This window comes from Canis aureus, chromosome 20 (assembly GCF_053574225.1).
Source record: "Canis aureus isolate CA01 chromosome 20, VMU_Caureus_v.1.0, whole genome shotgun sequence".
Lineage (NCBI taxonomy): Eukaryota > Metazoa > Chordata > Mammalia > Carnivora > Canidae > Canis > Canis aureus.
Genome location: NC_135630.1, coordinates 43,204,343 through 43,226,946, shown reverse-complemented (window position 1 = coordinate 43,226,946; position 22,604 = coordinate 43,204,343). Strand labels below are relative to the sequence as shown.

Genomic DNA, 22,604 nt, shown 5'->3' with positions numbered 1-22,604 from the left:
ATATGGGAACACGTATGGGATGTGTGTTGTATGTGTTTGAAGAACATGCCCAAAATGTTACAGTAAGAATATGTAGAACAGGACTGGAGGACAAATGAGCAAATGGGTAGATTGGGATAAGAAAACAAGAAAACCAAAGATAGCCTGAGGACGGATTATATAAACTTGGAACATGGCATGAAATTGAGATTACAGTTGTAGCTTTTTTTTTTTTAATAATAAATTTATTTTTTATTGGTGTTCAATTTGCCAACATACAGAATAACACCCAGTGCTCATCCCGTCAAGTGCCCCCCTCAGTGCCCGGCACCCATTCACCCCCACCCCCCGCCCTCCTCCCCTTCCACCACCCCTAGTTCGTTTCCCAGAGTTAGGAGGAGTCTTTATGTTCTGTCTCTCTTCTGATATTTCCACACATTTCTTCTCCCTTCCCTTCTATTCATTCCCTTTCACTATTATCTATATTCCCCCAATGAATGAGAACATATAATGTTTGTCCTTCTCCAATTGACTTATTTCACTCAGCATAATACCCTCCAGTTCCATCCACGTTGAAGCAAATGGTGGGTATTTGTCGTTTCTAATGGCTGAGTAATATTCCATTGTATACATAGACCACAGCTTCTTTATCCATTCACCTGTCGATGGACACCGAGGCTCCTTCCACAGTTTGGCTATTGTGGACATTGCTGCTAGAAACATCGGGGCGCAGGTGTCCGGAGTTTCCTTGCATCTGCATCTTTGGGGGTAAATCCCCAGCAGTGCAATTGCTGGGTCGTAGGGCAGGTCTATGTTTAACTCTTTGAGGAACCACCACACAGTTTTCCAGAGTGGCTGCACCAGTTCACATTCCCACCAACAATGTATCAGATAAAGGGCTAGTTTTTCAAGATCTATAAAGAACTTATTAAACTCAACACCAAAGAAAAAACAATCCAATCATGAAATGGGCAAAAGACATGAACAGAAATCTCACAGAGGAAGACACAGACATGGCCAAAATGCACAGGAGAAAATGCTCCGCATCACTTGCCATCAGGGATATACAAATAAAAACCACAATGAGATACCACCTCACACCAGTGAGAATGGGGAACATTAATAAGGCAGGAAACCATAAATGTTGGAGAGGATGTGGAGAAAAGGGAACCCTCTTATACAGTTGTGGCTTTAAAATGAACTCACACTGCTTCATCTGGCATTCAGAGCACAGGTACTTTAATATTTCAATCTTGCATTTTTCCTAAGTGGGTATAATTTTTACACAAGTTAACTGAACTAGGAACTCTATACTGATCAGGACAAAAGTCTTTTTTTCTTATCTTCTCATTGTTTATCACCAAGGTGTTCTTTCAATACCAAATAAAAAGTTTCTTACAAGTACTCATTTGGATTAATGATCTTTCAAAGGAACTCAAACCTAGAAGAGGATCCTCTAACTATCATCTCACTATTTTGATCTTAAGCTTCCCTTTGGTTATTTACCGATTTTCTCTATATATAGTTTTCTTTTGTTGTTGTTGTTCCCATATATCATAATTTTGCCATACATCTTGCCAACTATTTCTACTTGATGTCTGTTAGAAATTTTACCTTCTATCCATTTAAGATTCAAGCCATTTTTTGATTTAAAACAGTAAATAAATAATTACATTATTGACCTCTTCTAGGCATCTTTGTTGCATGTGGAACTGATATTTCCTAAACTTATCATATGTATGTAGGCAAAAATTAGTTCTAGTTTTACTGCACTTACATTAAAAATTTTTTTCTTTGTTGTCATGATGTTCTCCAGTCTGCTTTTCCTAAATGCCTCTCCTGTAATTTTTTTAAAGATTTTAATTTAATTTTTTAAAGATTAAAAAAAAATTAGATTTCATTTGTATTTATTTGGGATAGAGAGCAAGAGAGAGAGAGAGCAAGAGTGGAGGTCAGAGGAAGAGAGACAAAAAGGCTCCCCACTGAGCAGGAAGCTGGTTGCAGGACTCAATCCCAGGACCTCAAGATCATGACCTGAGTCAAAGGCAGATGCTTAACCTACTGAACCACCCCCGATGCCCCAGCCTTTCCTATAATTTAATGGAGGGGACAAAAGTAGAATGGAGGGAAGACATTGAAAAATGGTCAAGTGGCATGATAAGAAAAATGCTCTTAAAATATGGTGACTTTGAAAGATAACTTTTTCAAGTGCAACCATACTTATGGGAAGTATTATTATTATTATTATTATTATTATTATTATTTGCTGCTTAAAAAAATAGGATAACATTTCTCTTTGAAACCATCATTAAAGCTACCAAATAATGATATGTACTCGCATCATTAAGTCATTTTAAAGATTCATTACACTGGGTAAATCTAGTGAGCAAACTGCTTTGAGGGCTCATGTGCTTTCTGGATTCTCCCACATGTAATTAGAATTCAGTCACTCTGAGTTCAGAAGCCCTACAGAATAGTTTGGTGATATTATTTACCATTATAGGTATTTACCATATAAGGCTTTTCTTAGCAACTGATTCTGCTTATGCAGGTAAGATAATGCCAGTAGGAGGCTCAGTGCATGGCTAAAATGTCTTCAAGTCCAGAGTACTTGAGGAGAGGTCTATGAGAAAGAATGCCCCGGTTGTCTTCATGTTCAGTAGCTTTAGTCCAGACATGACAATGGAGGAAAAAAGAAAAGAGAAATTCACATAAACCAAGGACCACCAAGAAACCAGACATTTTCATATTGTATGATCCAAGTACTTTTTAAAAAGTCATATTAACGTCTCCTTAGAGATGGAGACTCTAAGGCTAAGGCGGTTAAGCCACCTTTCCAAAGTGACAAAGTTAGTAAAGGCAGAGCAGACAGAGGCAGACCCTAGGTAGGTCTGATTGTGAGGACAGACACCTTTCTCGTTGAGACCTGTTGTCTCCACTTGGATAGAAGGAGTTTCTGTTTTTTTTGTGAGAAAGAAGTATATAGCACAGAGATGAGGTGGGCGGCTGGTTAACCTGAAAATAAGCCTTAAGACAAGTTCAGGCCCCTGGAGATGCCTGGGTGGCTCAGGGTTTGAGCGTCTGCCCTTGGCTCAGGGTGTGATCATGGGTTCTGGGATCTAGTCCCGCATCGGGCTCCTTGCAGGGAGCCTGCTTCTTCCTCTATGTCTCTGCCTCTCTCTCTGTGTCTCTCATGAATAAATAAATAAATTCTTGAAAAGAATTAAAAAGAAAGACAAGTTCAGGCACAGAGTCCGTCACTTCTTTCTTCCTCCTCCTCTGCTACTGCTACCCAAGCTCTGGTCCCTGGAGAGGATTAACATGATAGAGAACAGTCAAGGTAGGTTCCCTAGAGGAGAAATGTCCATGAGAAAATCTATAATTCCAAGGTAACAAACACCAATTTGTTTTTGAAGGTACTGAGCCTTGACCAAAAAAATTCAGTTTGCACAGAATGCTTTAGCAAAACATCTTCCTGGGCAGAAAAAAAAAAAAAAAAAAAAAACAAGTTTAAGATACCTCTGTCAAACTGGGCACCTGTATAGACCTATGTGGAGGTGAGAAGACACCCCTGTCTGTTGGAGAAGGTAGTAGAAGAACAGGCAGGCCACTAAAGCGAAGCCAGATGAAGCTGGGGCTCTGTACACATGTGCTCAATTCCTACAGCCCAGGACCATGTGTTGCCAGGAGAGGCAGGATAGGCAGTGGTGAGGAGCCAGATTTCCTGGCTTGAATCACAGCTCTCGTGTTTATGTCATTGTGAGTGAAGACAACTAACTGAGCCTCAGTTATTCCGCCTGTAGAATGGGAGTAATGACAGCACCTACCTTCAGAAAGCTATTCTTTGTGGGGCACTTGGAACAAGATCCGCTATATAGAAAGGACTATGCATGGGTGGCTCTCAAACATGCCATTGAATTGTCTTCTCAAGTAGCCAGTGAATGAAACCCTAAAGGATATAAGATCATGTCATGACTTTACATGTGACAAAAGTTAGGAAGACTCACTTACCAAAAATGCATTTCTAAACCCCATAGCAATTATTTTATTTCTCTTTTTTTAAAATTTTATTTCTCATTCACTATTTTGATGACTTCTTCGATGGTCAAGATAAAACGGAAGTTGGAGTTATACATTTGTTTCCAGCACCTGCTGTCATATTCGGTCCACCATCTGTGGCTCACCAAAATATTGGTGAGTCATTGATTCACCCCTCATTTTCTGACAGCTCTTTAAATATTGGTGCTTTAAACGGCACCCATTGAATACAAATACAAGTCAGGGTGTTTTTCTCTCCTGTCTGATTCCGTCTCTGTTTCTCTCCTGGCTATAAATTGTTATCTGTTCACTGAATAAACATCATCCGAATTCCCTGGTGCTCCTCAGACCACTGATTCCACTAAAAGGTTGTCTCATCCAGCTCTGAATCTGGAGTCTGGTTTCTGAATGGCCAGCAAGATTTATTTTCCCTGGTGGTTGGAGCTGATATATTTTATCAAGGCAAACCCCGACACAACAAAGGAATAAATACACGGGGCAGAATCATTTGCATAAAGTAAGTGATCCCCATCAATAAGCCCCCTTTATCTGGTTATCAGAGAACTAGCCCTGTGCTAGCCCTATCCATCAGCACACAGCCTCTCCGACCTTTCTCACTTCAGTTCACGCTACTGTGCACTGTCTCAAGCAGCCAGTCTTTTCTGCAATCAATGTCATGGTTTCACACGCAGGGGCTTTGACCTCTGTAGGTAACTGGACTTGTTCCCCGTGAGAGGCTCTGCCTCATCCCACACAGTCCCATTGACTGTTAGCATGAGCTCCCTGCTTGCTTCTTGTTGCTTCACTTTAGAGTTCGCAGGCAGAGTGGTTTAAGGAAAACATAAATAACACTGGGTTTAAATCTTGGCTCTGCCAATTTCTCACTGTGACAATGTGAGCAAAAGTTTTAACACATCCAAGTCTGAGTTTATGGATCTTTAAAATAAAGATAAGTGCAATTTCCTTCCAAGGATTTTGTGAGGATTAAAAGAGGCAATGTAAGTAGTGTCAGCATCATAACCGCCACATAACAGGTGCCCGTCCCATGTTTCCTACCATATTTTCCTCCGTTCTTTTCTGCCTTCTTTTCTCTCCTCTTTCCCTTCTCTTTGTTCCTCACATGTGATCATCAGTTTGCCCAGGGCTTCTTGTGGGATTCTAAGTTCTAGCTTCTGGGAGGTAATTGTCACTTCTAGGAGCTGAGATGTGGTTTTTCTGGCTTCTGAAAGCTGAACATCAATCTCAGGGATCCCCCGTAGCTGTCAGCCTCCCTTCCTCACCATAGGACACTCCATGGTAGACATTAAAGCATTAATCCTGGGTCCTTAGGTCTCATCTTTCTCCAAAATTTAGTCACTTACCCTATGACTACTGTTGTTACCTCTTAGGAAAAATTACTAGCCAGCAGAGAAGTTTGGCCTATTTCATAGATGCTCAATAAATGCTCAATGAATTGGACTTATGATGGCCAAGCTTTGGGAACTCATGGGATATGAGTTATAGGTCCTGGGTACCAAGTGTTTTGGGAATTATGTTAATCAAATATATCAAAAAACTTGGCTTCTGGAAAGATAGCTAGGTGTTGGGTCAAGAACTAGAGCTCTAGAAATATATTGGCTCTGCTCTGTGTCCTCCAACAGATTTCTTAATCTCTCTGTGCTCAAATTTTCCCATCTGTGAATGGTCAATAGTAAAGTGGCTCTGGAGTAAATGAGAAGAGGCCTCCAAGGCACCTGTTATAGATTGAATTGTACCCTCCTGCCTCCAATTCATATATTGAAGTCCTAACCCCCAGTAACTCAGAATGTGACTGTACTTAGGTACCTAATCTTTAAAGAGAGAAGTTAAAATGAGGTCTTTAGGGTAGACCCTAATCTTTTTTTTTTTTTTTTTTTGGGTAGACCCTAATCTAATATCACTTGTATCCTTATAAGAAGAAGAGATTAGGACACACAGGAAAGACCACTTACAGACACAGGGAGAAGATGTCCATCTGTAAAACAGAAGAAATCAACCCTGATGACACCTTGATCTTGGACTTCTAGCCTCCAGAATTGTAAGAAAATAACTTGCTGTTGTGTGAGCCTCCCAGTCTGTGGTACTTTGTTATGGCAGCCCTATCATAGTATGGTATAACCCCATGCTAGGTCGATTTCTCACTCAGCCCTGTGGTCCTGAGAAGGACCTTTCGTTCAGCATGAGCTCCATTAATTCCAGTTTGACTGAATTTAACAGATCAAATGTTTTGTGTTGACTTTTCCTCCTGGGTTTTCTACTTCCTGGTGAACATCCCCAAGCCACAGGCTGGCCATGTTTAACACAAGGTTCCGGCTTCTCCAAGCAGAAACCCTTTACGGTCATCTTTTTAAAAAACAGTATCTTAACCCACTTGCTGTTTGTCTTAATTTGCTTCTTTATTTCCTGAAGAACCAAGAAGCCTGGGATTTGGCTTTTTTTTCAGTGATTCGGCTATCTGCCTTGTGTGAGTCTTCTGGTTTGCCAGAAACTAGGACTTTGTTGCTTCATCTGTCTTCTTGGATTCTGACCTACTGCCTGGCTGACCTAGGTTTGTGATGTGGGTTTTGAGTGCTGTCCCTGCTTCCATGGCTTCAGTGTCTCCATGATTGAAGAGTGTGACAAGCGTGCACATTCTAATCTTGAATGGCAGGTATAGTCAGTGTACCTGTGGGTAGCTGTCTCAGTGCTACCCATGGACACATGAGGAAGTTGGGGCCCTGTCAGGGTCAGTGCAAGAAAGTGGCACATTAGGCATTTGGTTTGTTTCTCAGTAGTACTAAGACCTTCCCATTCATACTCAGAATCTTTCCCTCTGCCTTCCTGGCTCTTATCCTTGACATTTCTATGACTTCTAGAACCTACCAGATCATTCTAATAGATTATTCTGCATCCCAGGGCATGGTTTCTTGCTTTGTGAACATGACTCATCATGAGCCTCTACATGCCCCCATATTGACCAGCTATATTCTGAGGAATCTCTGTTTTCTATTGCTGCATAAGCTGATAAGCTCTGGCAGGGAGTTAAAACAGGACCACTTTGCTATTTCTTAGACACTGTGAGCTTTCAAACCTGCCTCTACCAGAATATGTAATAAAGTTCTCTAAGTGGCCGAAAAGAATTTTTCTCAGAAGATCCAAGAATTCCTAGGTGGCCTTGATCTATCATGGCTAGGCCATGTATCTTGTGTAAAATCAGATGTCTTTATAGGTGCAGCACGCTCAGTGCTGTGCATGAAAGTGGTTTATCAGGGGTAAGACAAGGAGTTGGGCCTTGGGCAATTGAAATAAATCTGGAGGCATGAAAGCAGGAGAATATCTAATAGTCAGTGGGTAAGTCAGAATGGGGGAACCGCTTGGGTAGTCCAACATGGGAACATAAGTAGCAAAAAGGAAGTGTGCAACCTGGACAGGTTTGTTTTATTGACTTTCTGGGAAGACATTAATCATTTCTTGCTGTGGTTATCCTTTTTAAAAAATAATAGTTTGGAACAGCTAAGCTGTAAATTCTATTTCTAGAATGCAAATCTATTTTATTTGCTAAGTATCAGTATCAGAGCACATTAAGAGTCCAGCTAACACATACAGGATGCCAGCAACATTTTGGCATCTGAGACCAACTTCTTTTCTAGAAGAAAAAAAAATTTTCTTTGTATAGTTTCTCTTAAGGCCAAGGCAGGCGAAAATTCAGGTGTTAGGGTTGGTCTCAGAGAATGCCTTTGGGAGCATAAGACGACCCATGGGTCTCCATTCCATGGAACTCCAGTAACTTGTGAGCCACTGGACCTCCCAGTAGTGGGCAAACAGTGCCTTTGATCCTTTAATCCTGAATTTAATTTTGTCAAACCATGAATCAAGACTCTAGAATAATTTAAAGGTGGATTACAGTTATACATGGAGCTTTCTGCTCATAGAATGACAGGTGGGGACTGGCTGTAGGAGAAAGAAAAAGTTCGCTCTGAAACAGTAAGATGAAGTGTGGTCATATAGCAAGCAGTGAACCAACCATCAGTTCAGGGCAAACCAGTCAGAACCTGCCATATCACTCTCACCCTCTGTGTTTGCTGGAGAGATTCTTCTTCCTAAGTCACCCTCTTCAATCCTCTCAGTGGCTCCAAAATCTAAAGTAGAATGTTGGGCGTGAAGAAAAGCAGCGCGTTACCTATACCCTCAGTATGGTCTTCCCAGCGCTTGCCAATCCCAACCATGTGTTGAAAATGGATAGATTTATACTATCTCTGTCAAGACCAGCGGCATAATTTGTTGGATCCAATGCAAAATGAAAATGCTGGGCTCCTGGCTCAACAGTCAGGAGTTTCAAGAGTTTCAAGATGGTGCCAGCACAGCATTAATTCAAGAGCAGTTCCTTTCTGAGGGGGGCGCTCTGTGTGACCATCTAGGTTGTGTGTCCATGGAACTGGCCCCCACCCTTTCTCCCAATCTTCTGCTCTTTTGCCTTTCTGCAAATGAAGCCCATTCGCTTTGGGTGCTGTTTTGAAGTCTCTGAGCCATTCAACAAATCCACCCAAGCAACTTGCGTACACCATTCTTTCTCTTGTACTGTCTTGTTAAGAGCCACAATTTTATTGAAGTGAGGAAAAGGCATTAGAACAGATTTGACAATGTTCTCTGGCTCATACTTTCCAGTGAGAGATGTCCTTAAAGTGCCAAGATCCTCCTAGATATTCTGACTCTGAACCAGGGGTTCTTAATGAGGGGTAGAGATCAGGGTCACCTAGGATGTTTCTTCAAAATACACTTCCCAGGGTTCCTAAATCTGTAAACCCAGTTTACCTATTCTATCGGAAAGGCTTCTCAGCAAAATATTGGTAAAGCCCCACTTAAAAGCTATTGCATTTCTTTGTGATTTTATATATTTTATTATTTTTTGGATATATGTATATATATGAGTGTGTATATGTGCCCCCACACACCGATTAGAATCTGTTTAAACTGACATTTGTTTTTGAGTGTTTTAAACTTGAATATGTCTCGTAGATTCTGCGTAGTGATGATTATCCACTTTGACTCAGAGTGAATTTATTTGTGAGTGGATCCAGCAGAGGCCACAAACTAATTATTGCGACCAACCAAGAGAAATACAGGGAATGAGGAAATGCCACAAGTATTGACAATATTTATCGTAGCATATGGCTAATGTATAAAGAGGTACTAGAACGATGGATCTCAGGGGATCATTCAAAAGGAAAATTAGTTAAATTAACTTTTCAGGCAAACCGAATTATACATTATACCCCCTCCTGTAATGCTATACAAAGTCAATGTTTGTGAAGAGGAGAACTGGAGGCTATAAATCAAGCCTTTCATAAGAACTGTTGTGTCTGCAGGGATTTTTTTTTTCTCCCCTTTGCGTTTTTGGCTCTTAGATGAATGAAGAATTTTCTCAGCAAATTATTAATTACTCCTTCTTGCCTATAGAATCGAGTTCACTGTAGTTATGTAGGAGTCAATGGCATTCAAGCTGCAGCTTTTGATGAAGTAATCGGCCGCTTCTGGGGCCTCTTTCAGCTGCCCTGGGCGTGCTTCACATGCAAACGACTGCCAAATGGATTCTTTCGACATTCCAGCCAATTAAAATACATTTAAAGTGCAGCTGGTGGAGAGGCAAGCCGGGCGGTTGGTTGTGCGGAGAACTTCGGGGCAGGGAGACAAAAACACAAACTTTGCGGAGCCCAGCTCGGGCAGCCGGGCCTGGCGTTTGGGGGTGGGGTGGGGTGGGGTGGGGTGGGGTGGGGTGAGGGGTTGTGCAGTGGAGAAAGTCACCAAAAAAGAAAAAAAAAAAAAAAAAAAAGAGGGTCGCTTTAGCTCCCGTAGGAATCCAAGATGACACTTGGAGCGCCACCTCGGAAGACACAAAAGAGGGCAGCCTGTTGGTTAGGGTGTCAGTTTTCCCCCCTTGCCTCTTGAAACTGCGGGGGTTGGCCGGCTGCCCGACGTGGTGCTGCATGCAAATATTGACAGAACACAGCGGTGTTTGTGAGACCCGGGCTGGGGAGGCCAGGGATCAAAACTCTCGAAGGAGGATCCGAGCACCCCCGGGGCCTCGCATCACTAAGCGGTTAGAGCCCTGACCGAATGAAAGCGAAAAAGCCCCGGGTGAGCTAACGTGAAACACTCACCGCCCCTGCCTCCTATGCCTCCTCGGTAAGGACAGAATTTTCTTGTTCTCTTCCTTTTTTTTCCACCCCCCCCCCCCCCCCCCGGTGCCGGCGTGCGCGCGGAGCTCGGAGCGGCGGGGCGCCCCGCGGGCTCGGGCTGGGCTGGGCTGGGGCTGGGGCTCGGGCTGCGCTGCGCTGCGCGGGGGTCGCCGCCGGGTCCCCGCGCACCGGGGCTCGCGCTGCGCAAACAGGCGCGCGGCGTTGCCAGCACGTGCCCCCCCCCCCCGCCCTGCACGACCCCGAGGGACACGTTTTTTCAGCGTCTGCCCCCGCAGATCCATCCCAGTCATTTGTGGCGGGGGTCCAGGTGTCCCGAGGTGCAGAGCGGAGGGCGGCCTCTCGCGCACCGACCCTCCGGATGCACGGGCTGCTTTAGTTTTTCCTTTTCCATCCAACTCGGCGCCCGGTCCTTCCGCGGCCGGCCCCGCACTCTGCAGGCGAGGGGCGTTTGCTTCTTCCCCAGGTGAATACCCCCTCGGGCGCAAAGCCTTCCGTTTTACCAAAGCCGTGTCCAAAACGTTCTCGAAGTGCTTTGCTTGATCTGGACTTTGATTGGAGAACCTGCTCGATTAGGAGTTTTGTTTGCAGGCAGCCGTCTCGTGCACTCTTAAGGCGGCGGCCGCCCTAGGACTGTCGGTGGTTCTGCAGCTCACTCGATGCCCAGGTGTGTGCACCGTCCTCGGATGCCCATCTTAAATTCCTGAGAACTAAGTACGAGAGTGTGGCTGAGCAGGGGCGTTGATTCCTACCCATCAATTTACAGGGAAGGCCACATAAAGTTCCTGATTGTTTCCTATCTTAGCTCGACACGGGAGGCCCTTTTTGGCTCCAGTTTTGTTCATTGCAAACAAAGAATCTTGCACATTTCACGGTGAAGGATCACGTTGCAGCGTCCTGAGCTCAGTTAAATGCGCTTTATTAATCTTTAATGTGCCAGTAGCTCTGAGGCTATGCCAAGCTGAGACTTTCCAAAACTCTCCAAGCTACCTGCTGCCAAGATAAACGGTGGTAGGCCCAGAAGGGATATTTTAAGGAAACTTGCAACAGCAGAGTTTTTTTTTTTTTTTTAACCCGTTAAGTTTGTCATGAGTCAGTGAAAGAAATCTTAAATAAAAGAGATTTCAGCGAGAACTGCGTCCGCTCTATACCCTCTGTGTGTGAGACCTACTGGAAGGAGTGCACCTCCTCATACAGCGGTCTATGCTCCAGGTGGGGGAGAGAATAACGCCTTCTACTGTACGGGGGTTGGGCGGTGTTTATGAAGTGGGTGCTGTGTAAATGGAGACATGTGTGAATGCAGAAAGCTCTCCTGCCTGTGGCAGTGTCTGAGCCCAGAGGAAAACAAGGCTACACATGTGGTGGGCCGCTTGTCCAACACAACCATTTCAGACATACCAAAAGAGCCAGAGATGGGCAGTGGCCACAGAAGTACATTGGGACTTAGAAATCTAACTTTGTACAGAAGAAAAATGGGGTAGTATGCTGCAGGAAATTGGCTCTGAGGTGGCCTAATGACTCAGAGAGCAACGTGGACCTAGGTTTGACCAGGTCCTGGAGAATGTAAGGCTGTGACCCCTTGGGGCCGTAGGTTGGCTCATCAGGACAACACAGGGTGAAACTTGTCATCTTCATTCCTTGAGGATGCAGGTAATAGACAAAAGGGGACCCTGCCCTTAAACAGAGACTTCATTTCCAGGGTCACCATGAGGAGCATGCTGATTTGGAGCTAGGAGGAGCCCCAAGATTTGTTTCTGACTTAGAGTCATGGAAGCAAAGACTTTACAAATACTTGCAGGCATGATGGGAAAGGATCAAGAGTGAGGGATGATCTCAATTAAGCAGGAAGGGTTTTTTTTTTTTTTTTTAAATCAAAGCATAATTAACATACAATGGTTAAGCGGCTATATTTATGGCTTTATCGGGTACAACAGTCTCCTTACTGTGGCCTAGAACAGGGTTGATAAACTACCGCATGACAGGCCCAAATCTGCCTATGCTGTATTTTTATAAATAAAGTTTTATTGCAACACAGCCATGCCTCTATATTTACATACTGCCTGTGGCCACTTTTGTGCTACCACGGCAAGGGTGGGTAGTTGCAATAGAGTCCCTACAGCCCACCAAAGCCTGAGACATATACTACCTGGCCCTTCGCAGGTAAATTTGAGAGGTAAGACATGGAGAACAGTGCTTCTCAAACTCTCTGTGGTGAAGGACCAGTTTTTTGTTTTTGTTTAAATTTCCAGTGTGTTCTTGACTGATAGCTTTATTAAATGTGATAGAAGTGTTGCTCGACTGCTGTGACAATATCAAATTGGTACAAATTTTCTAACATTTACTCTTATATTTTGGGCTAATCTCATTATGGATCCTCAGCAAATAGTTGTGGCCCAGTCTGCTGCTGGTCACACTCTGAGCAGCTATAGAATCTGCTTAGGTTTCTAGTCTCATCTTGTACCATTTATTCTCAACTTCCAGTCACACTGCTGTTCTTGCTGAGGATGGAATACAAGGAATTCTTTTCCGAATCTGGGCCTCTGCTCCTGATGTTTGCTTGATCTGGAAATCTCTTTCCCTGTCTTCTTCTCTTAGCCCTTCCCTTCCTTAGGTCTCTGTTTCAGTTAACTTGCTCAAGGAGACATTGGGGCCACTCCCTCGGAAAAACCTTTCCTCTTCTTACATCACCCTTCTTTTAGAGCACTTCTTACAGGGAATGTGTGCCTTGTTTATTTATTTATCTTTCTACGATTTATTTCCCTGTAGTGCTCTGAAGTCAGTAACAGATAATGTAATCCCTTGCAGCTGGTTTAAGGAGGAAGGGATTTCATACTGGTTTTAGGGGACATATACAATCTTGTAGGAGTTGGGAGGCAGACAGAGCTTCTGAGCTAATGCTCAGAATGACACAACAGAATTTGCCACTGTGTGTTTGTCACTGTACAAAGTTTGGAATTGGGAAGCTGATGCCACCCCTGCCAGCTCTAGGGTCACACCATCATCTCTTCTACCAAAGTGAGAATCTCTGTTTCTTGAATCATATGAAGCTAGGACAGGATACTCCTTGCTAAAGAGACTGCATAATAAGCCTCTGACAGGAATAGTAGAAACATCTATCTCATGATCTTTACTCAGAATTTAAAATCCCACTGATGTGTGTGGGGAGGTTCTCCTGGGTGAAATCTGGATCGTGGAAGAACTTAAGCTATCAAAGTGTCAAGTAATACCGCCTTAGGTTTTTTAGTCTCTACTACTCTATTGGAGTCACCAGAATCTACCCCCATCCCCTATTTGAAGTTACTGCCCATGAGGGCAGGAATCTTGTCTGCTTGCTCATCACCATATACTAATGCCAAGACTAGTGCCCGGCATGTGTAACATGCCCAATAAATGTTGACCACGAGAATAGAGGCATGAGTGAATGAATGGCATGTTTCCTGGAAGTCTGTGGTTTATAGGAGGGTAGCATGGGGCATACATGAGAGAGATTAATGGATATGAATCAGCTTGGGGCATGTCTCTATGGTGAGAGACAGGAGACTACACACAGGCAGTAAGTACTCTCACTTTTGAACCATACCTTGTTTTTCAAAATGGAAACATACTCATATAGCTGCAGTGAGCCAATCTGTTTAGGGATGGGAATATTCTGGTTGCTTCCTAGTATTATCATTTGCTAAGGGATTAGATATATACTACAGTAAGTGCTATAAATTCATTGACTCGCTCAATCTGCAAAATAGCCTGATAAAGTCGGTGTTATTTCATTTACAGAAAAGAATCAGAGGCTTTGTGTGGTAAAGTGACTTCCTCAAGTCACAGAACTGATGAATGGTGGAGCCAGATTCAATTCCACAACTTTCTAAAACCTAAGTTTGTACTATTAACATGTAGTTATAACCCATGTTATAACTACTATAGCATGTAGTTATAACATTTTTCTGGTTGTTGTTCCTTCACCTAAGACCTTCCAGTTTTGTTTCTATCCTAGTGCATCTATTAATTAATAGGTTAATTATTTAATCATCAGCTCAATCTATTGCATTATCAGCTTTATGTCTTAGCAAGGTGAAATCTAGCCATCAGTACAGGTCCTTGGTCATCATTGCTAACATTGCTGATTATCAACAATGAATTTATGTGTCTATAAATGAGCATGTAAAGGGGTAGGAAAGGTCTAGATCCACAGTGATTAAAGGTATCAAACATTGCTCTTAAGGACAAAAAGTTCTAACGGACAGAATCTATCATTTATAAGGCACAACCCTCCAGCCTCATACTATATGTTTGATTAAAAATTTCAAATTTTTGTGTTCTATTTGGTTAAACTTCTACTTTATTTTATCTCTATTAAACACATTAACATTTGGTAGCAGTTGTACTTGTCCTTTGATGGCAGAAAACAAGTTGAAAATTATGGTTACACTTAAAAATTTTAAAGGATTCAAAGATACCTCTGAAAAAAGAGGCTCTGACCAGGGTTGGAGTACCCAACAAAGATTACTTGATAACGATGTATATGATGAGATAAAACACATAAAGTCTTGACTTTGGTAGCTGTAAAATGCTAAGGAGAAAGAGAAGTATTTCTGGAATGGTGTAGTAAATACCTCTGAAATTCTACTACTTAATAAAAGCAAGGCGAACATGAACAAAAATGATTGAATCAACATTTGTAGAACTTGGGAAATTAAACAAAGGCTTGCAACAATCCAAGGAGCACTTATTCAGGAGAAAAAAAATACCTGACTTTCAGTAAGAACACGAGCTCTGTCATTTAACTTGCCACATTCTCATTCCCATCTTTCCAGCTTTGACAGAGCTTTAAAAATGAGCAGTTTTGCCATCCATGGTAGTTCTGAAAAACAGTAGCCTAGAAGCCACTGGAGTGGTCAAAATCTATTTGGAGCTCCACAAAGAGACTTATTCCTAGGGAGTTGTCATGATTTGACCTGTCTGTTGGCTCTCTAGGAACTCCCACTTCTAGGTCTTGTCATTATTTGACCTGGTTCAGAACTCATTCAGTGCAGAAAACCTTTCTCCAGGGACACTTGTCAAAAACAATCAAAGCAGTTGTTTAACATTGCAGCTGCTTCAAGCAGGAATAAGAGTTGGGGCAAAAAGGATGAAAATTTAAAAAAAATTAAATTAACAATTGGAAAATGTGATGTCCATCGGGGTTTTGAAAAACTCACATATCTCCCTGGGAATATAAAAGACATGCACATGTGTAGAGGTGTACTTATTCTTGGGAAAGACCTACAAAGGCCCTAGTCTCTCACCTATGGTTGCTCTTCTGGCTCTGCACAAACAAGGAGTGAAAGCTATAAAGAGTTGTAAATAGCTGGCAAAGTGAAGATATGGCTCACCATACACAGAAATCTCTTCAGCAAAGCCTGGAAGAGATTTTTTGTTGAGGCATCTTAAAAAAATATGCCCATCTATTAGCTGACCATTAAGCTTATCATGCATGAAAAAGAATATGGATCTTACAGAATAGGATTAGAAAAGTCCCTAAACAAATAGCAACAATAATTTCAACAATAACAAACAGAAACAACAAACAGTGGTCAGAGAGATATCTGATCTCCAGTGTTGATGTATTATATTCTTTTATTTATTTATTTTTAAAACATTTTATGTATTAGAGAGAGAGAGATAGAGAGAGAGTGCACACCAGTGGTGGAGAGGGAGAAGCAGGCTGCCCATCAAACAGGGAACCCAATGTGGGGCTCAATCCCAGGACCTTGGATTCATGATCCCAACCAAAGGCAGACACTTAACAAACTGAGCCAGCCAGCACTCCTGAGTTATATTATTTTAAATGTCCAACCTTCCAAAAAGTTTATGAGACAAAAAGAAAAGCAAAAAAAAAAAAAAAAAAAAAGTTCCATAGATGGGGCGGGGGTGGTGGTGAGGGGTGGGGAAGGTAGTCAATAGAAACTATGTCTGAGGAAGCCCAGACATTGGACTCATTGGACAAAGATGTTTGTCCATAAATATGTTCAAAGAACTAAAGGAAATCATGACTTAAGTAATAAAATATAAGAAGAATGTTTCAGCAAACAGAAGAATATTAATAAAGATAAATCATGGGAAAAACCAAGTAGAAATTTTGGAGCTGAAAAAGTACAATAACTAAAATGAAAGATTCACTAGTGCAATTCAGTAGCAAATTTGAGTAGGCAAAAGAATGAGAAAACTTAAAGACATATCAAATGAGATTATTCAATGTATGAACAGAAAGAAAAAGAGAATGAAAAAAGTAAGTAGAAATTCAGAGACTAGTGGTACGCCTATCAAGTGTATCAACATAATGGGAGTATGAGAAGGAAAGGAGAGATAGGAAGGGACAGAAAGAGTACTTAAAGAAATAAGGCTTGAAAATTTCCCACATATATTGTAAAACATGAATCTACACCTCTAAGCAGCTCAATGGATTCCAAGTTGGGTTCAATCAAAGAAATCCATTGAGATACATCATAATCATATTGCCAAAAATAAAAAAAATCTGGAAAGCAGCAAGACAGAAGTGTATATATTTGTCTCATTAATATTAACAGCCAATTTCTCATCAGACCATGAAGTTGAACGTGCATCTGATCTCAGAAGCTAAGCAAGGTGGAGCCTGGTTAGGACTTGGATGGGAGAAACCATGAAGTACAAAAGCTATGGGATGACATATTCAAAATACTGAAAGAAAAATCATCAACCAGGAATTTTATACCCAGCAAGACTATTCTTTAAAAATGAAGGAGGAATGAAGACCTTACCAGATGAAGAAAACGGATAGAATTCACCCCTAACAGAATTTTCCTACATGAAATACTAAAGGAAGATCGCCTGGCTAAAATGAAAAAACACTAGATACTAATTTGAACCCACATAAAGAAATAAAGAACATTAGTAAAATATAAAAGACAAGGCAAATGTGTTTTTGTTTGTAACTCTTTTTATCTTCTGCCTGATTTAAAAGATGCCTATAAGACAAAGCTGTAAGTTTTTTTCATAAAACTATGTGGATGAATTTGTAATGTGTATGATAACAAAAGGACAAAGTAGTTAATAGAGCTATAATCAAGCAAAGTTTATGTATAATACTGAAATAAAGTAGGTATTAAACCAAGTATATTGTTATATTAGACAACGTAGTTGAAATAGACAAATTCATAGACACAAAATTCTTATCCAAAATTCTTGAAATTGACTAAAAAACAAATAGAAAATATGAATAGACTTTTATGAATTAAAAATATTGAATTAGTAATCAACAAACATAGCACAAAGAAAAGGCCCAAGCAAGGTAGCTACTTGATGAATTCATTCAAATATCTAAAGAAAAATTAATACTAATCTTTCACAAATTCTTCCAAAAGAGAGTTTTGGAAGAATGAAGCATTTCTCAGCTCATTGTATGAGGCCAGTGTTACTCTGATACCAAAATCAGAGAAAGATACAAGAAACAAAACCTACAGAAAAACATGCCTTATGGATATAAATACTATAGTCTTCAACAAAATACTAGTAAAACAAATCAACAATATATAAAAAGGATTATACACTGGCCTAAGTAAGATGATTTATCCCAGGGATGTAAGACTAGTTATGCACATGAAAAATAATCAATGTAATATAATAACACATTGATAGAATAAAAAATTGATGATGAAAACTTTATATAAACTAGGAGTAGAAGAGAATCCCCTCAACCTGATAAAGAGCGTTTACAAAAAACTTATAGCTAACATTGCATTTGACAGTAAAAAACCTTTCCCCCTAAAATCAGGAAAAAGATAAGATGTCAGCTCTTCCCACTTCTCTCCAACATTGTATGGTAGTTTTAGCCAGAACAATTAGACAAGAAAAAGAAAGAAAAGATGCCAAGTTTGAGATGAAGAGGAAAACCTATCTCTATTTGTTGACATGGTTTTGTACAGAGAGGATCCTAAGGAATCCACTAAAAAAAGAGGTAATAAATGAATTCAGCAGAGTTATAGGATACAAGATCAATATTCAGAAATCAATTGTATGTGTATATAACAGCAATGAATAGTTCAAAACTGAAATTAAGAAAAATAATGCAATTTAAGTGCATCTAAAAGAATATAATATTTAGGAAGAAATTAAAAAAAAAAAGATGTTCAAACCTTGTACACTGAAAACTACTGTTGAATGAAATTATAAAGGACCTAAATAAATAGAAAGATACCCTATGCATGCACATTGGAAGACTTAATATTGTTAAGATAGCAATATTATCTGAAATTTATCTACAGATTCAACACAATCATCAAAATTCAAGCTGATTTTTTTTCAGAAACTGACAAGCTAATATTAGGATCTATATGAAAATGCAAGTGACCCAGGATAGTACAGACAATTTTGAAAAGAAAAGCAAAGTTGAAACTTCTAATTCTTGATTTATTTTTTTAAGGATTTATTTATTTGAGAGAGAGCAAGAGAGAGGGCAAGTGCATGAGCTGGGGGAGGGGCAGAGGGAAAGAAACTCAAGTAAGACTCCATGCTGAGCTTGGAGCCCAACATAGGGCTCGATCTCACAATCCTGAGATCATGACCTAAGTCGAAAAAAAAAAAAGAAAAAAGAAATCAAGAGTCAGAAGCTTAACCGACTGAGCCATTCAGAATTAGGTACCCCCTAATTCCTGATTTTAAAAGCAACCATAATAAAAAAGAGTGTTATCACTAGCATAAGACTAGATCTATATATCAGTGGAATAGAACTGAGAAATATACCCTCCTATTTATGGCCAGTTGATTTTTGAAAAGTGTGCTAAGGCAATTCAGTGGAAATGAACAGTCTTTTTAACATAAGGGCTTTGGAACAGATAGATATCCACATGTAAAAGAATGAAGTTGGACCCTGAACTCAGACCTTATACAAAAATTAACTCAAAATGAATCACAGACCTAGATAAATGTAAGAGCTAAAACTATAAAAACCTCTTGAAAACATAGGAGTAAATCTTTTTGATCTTGGATTAGGCGGTTTTCTCAGATATTACACCAAAAGCAAATGACAAAAGCAAAAAAAAAAAAAAAGTTAAATGGGACTTCATAAAAATTAAGAGCTTCTGTACTTCAAAGGACATCTTCAAAAAAGTGAAAAGACAACCCACACAATGGGAGAATGTATCTGCAAAGCATATATCTGAGAAGAAACTTGTATTCCATAGAATGGAATATTACTCAACCAGAATATATAAAGAACTCCTGCCACTCACTCACAAGAAGAAAAGTAACTCATTTGAAAAATGTGAAAAAGATTCAAAGTCATTTCTCCTAAGAAGATAAACAACTAATGAAAATTTGCTTAGCATCATTAGTCACTAGAGCAAACACAAAGCAAAACCAAATAAGATACCACTTCATACCTACTAGGATGACTGTAATTAGAAAAAATAAACAATAATAAATGTTGGCAAGGATGTGGAGAAATTAAAACTTTCATATATTGCGGGTAGGGAATGTAAAATGGTACTGCCATTTTAGAAAAGATTTGGCCGTTTCTCAAAGTGCTAAAAATTGATTTCCTGTTTGACCCAGCAATTCCTCTCATAAGTATATACCCAAGAGAATTGTAAGCATATGTTCATACAAAAATGTGTACATGAGTGTTCTTAGCAGCATTATGCATAATTACCAAAAAGTGGAACAAACCCAATGTCTACCAACTGATAAATGGATAAACAAATGTGGTATATCCATATAATGGAATAATATCAAGCCATATAAAGGAATTAAATACTGATACATACTAAATGTGGATGTACCTTGAAAACATTATGCTACACAAATGAAGATAGACACCAAAGGCCACATATTATATAATTCCATTTTATCTGAAATGTCCAAAATAGGCAAATACATATAGAAATTAGACTAGTGGTTGTTAGGGGCTAGGAAAAAGAGAGATTGGGGAGTGATTGGTAATTAACATGGCGTTTCTTTTTAGGGTAATAAAATATTCTGGAACCCGGCATTTTGGGGGGAGGGTAATAAGATATTCTGGAATTAGATATTGATGATGTTTGCACATGTCCATGGATATACTAGGAAATATTGAATTGTGCTCTTTATTTGAAAAAGATAATTTTACTGTATGTGATTTATATCTCAATAAATCTGTTATTTATAAAATATGCTAAGGGGAAAATCAGAGTTACTGGACTCCTCTGAGTTAGGTTCACCTTACTCATTTCTGAGCAATAGACAAGAGTGCAAATAGACGTCCGTATGCCACAAGTCAAATGTTTTAAAATTGTGAATCAAGCAATCACAGTCTTAAATGTGTTTTATTCCCTTGCACTGACAAATACATCTTCATCCAGGAATAGTTCTATACTGTTGGCTATGGGAAATGAGCAAGGGCTTTAAGAAGAACAAAGATGTGATAGTATCATTATTTCTGAAACAGCTTGTTGGTGGCCCTGTCAAGGTGTAGGTAGAGGAAAGCCTGGGGATGGTAGCAGTAAGTAAGCAGTGGTGATCACCCTCCCCAGAATTGAGGTGGACACAAACCAATATCATAGTATGGAGACAGTTTGGCAGATAGATCAGGCACGCTAAAACTGGGTCAGCAGAGATAGATAGATGTAGAAGGAGGAAGAGATGTGAGAAAGGAGAAAGAGGTGGCTGACCTTTAGAACTTCACTGACTCAGGCTGGTGACATCATTAACTAAGAGATAAAAGAAGAAGTAGGTTTCTTCTTTTATCAGGTGGGAGTAGAGGAACTTTGAGAGCTGGGCTTTGGGTATGTGAGGCTGAGCTATGTGTAGGATATTAGGTGGAAATTACCAATTAGTATTGAGAAGCACATGCTTGGAGTATAGAAAAGGGGTCTGAGTTAGTAAAATGATTTAGAAGTCCCTGGAATCGTCAGAGTCCCAGGGGGGATTAAGAACCAAATGGAATGAAACACAACAGAGCAGTACCATTAATAATTAGACTCTGAAATGTTCCTACTTAAACAAAAGACAAAGATAACACCATTTGCAAGAAACTGTCATGATGTGTAGTAGAGTCTTCATGGTGAGCTTGATGCTTTTGGTTAGAAAATGGTGAATATAGGGCAACTGGGTGGCTCAGTGGTTGAGTGTCTGCCTTCAGCTCAGGTCATGATCCCGGGGTCCTGGGATTGAGTTCTGCTCCAAGTAAGGAGGAGCCGGCTTCTCCCTCTACCTATGTCTCTGCCTCTCTCTGTGTGTTTCTCATGAATTAAGCAAACAAAATCTTACAAAAAAAGAAAATGGTAAAAAAAAAAAAAAAAATGGTTATTATAATATGATCCATAACCAGTAACAGGTGGGAAGAACAAATAAAATCAGCCAAATTATAATGGAAAAGACATAGAACTGAATTTTTCATTTATATATAAATTATAGCTTATATTTAAAAATATACAGACAACAAAAATATATTACTGGTGAAGTTTTGCTTCTTAGGATTCTTTTGCTGTGATAACCTGTGTTTGAAAGAAGAAAAATAGGCTGTTAATTCTTAATTGCCTTAACTGGCTGATGATGCTAGTTAATGTTGTTATTAGATTTATACCTGAAAGTACTTCAGAACCATTAATTAGACATTTCTTATCAGCTCTCTGCATTAGACATTACCAGCCTGCTTGCTGCTGCCATTCCGCCACGTGCTATAATTTATGCCAGATGGTGTGACTTGTTCACTGGGAAAAGTACTTCAAACCGAGAACCTGCTGGTTTTTGGTTATTGGAAGAGCATTGATTTGAGTTTGGTGTTGCAAAGTGTTTCATTTGTTTACTTGCCAAATGAGTAAAATATGCATGTTTTCACTGGCTTAAATTTCTGTCTAAAACACTTTTCTGTACTTTGATTGGCAAGGCACAGAACTGTTACTCTATCCTGTCATCCAGGTCTGGCTTCAGGAGTCCCTACTCTCACCTCCTCACCGGGAAGAGGCTGTGTTGTTTCTTTGGATTCGTTGGCATTTGTGCATTTCTAAGAGAGACAGGTATCTGCACAATAAGTGATTGGACTTAGTTGGAGGAATATGGAAAGGTTGGAAGTTGAATGTGTTAATCAGGTTTCTTATTATCAATAAGCAGCAATCATGTAATTTCAGTGAGCTGTGAAGATGATAGGTTTAGGCCATATTCTAAAAGAAATAAAGATTATATGCCTCTCCGTTTCAGTTCTACCAAAATGTCCATGTCCTCCTCTTCTTTCCTGGCTTTTAGAAATCCTATAGCAGGACGGACTGTCACCTGCCTCTGTGATTTACAAGTCATGCTCTTTTATGTCTGGATCTGCATCCTATTGTAATGCTCTGATTGGATTTGAAACGGGTTGCTCTGAGGTAGGTTTTCTCATAATCTGATGGTGGGAGTAAAAATTGGCATGAC

General features: G+C 40.2%; 1 protein-coding gene across 1 annotated transcript in view; it reads left to right on the top strand.

Annotated features, from left to right (window-relative positions):
• The first annotated feature begins 9,854 nt into the window (after nucleotides 1-9,854).
• NCKAP5 (NCK associated protein 5) overlaps nucleotides 9,855-22,604 on the top strand; it is a 964,576-nt gene continuing 951,826 nt past the window's right edge. The window contains exon 1 of the mRNA XM_077861464.1: nucleotides 9,855-10,197. The gene's annotated coding sequence lies outside the window, so the exon portion shown is untranslated. The remainder of the gene's footprint in view (nucleotides 10,198-22,604) is intronic.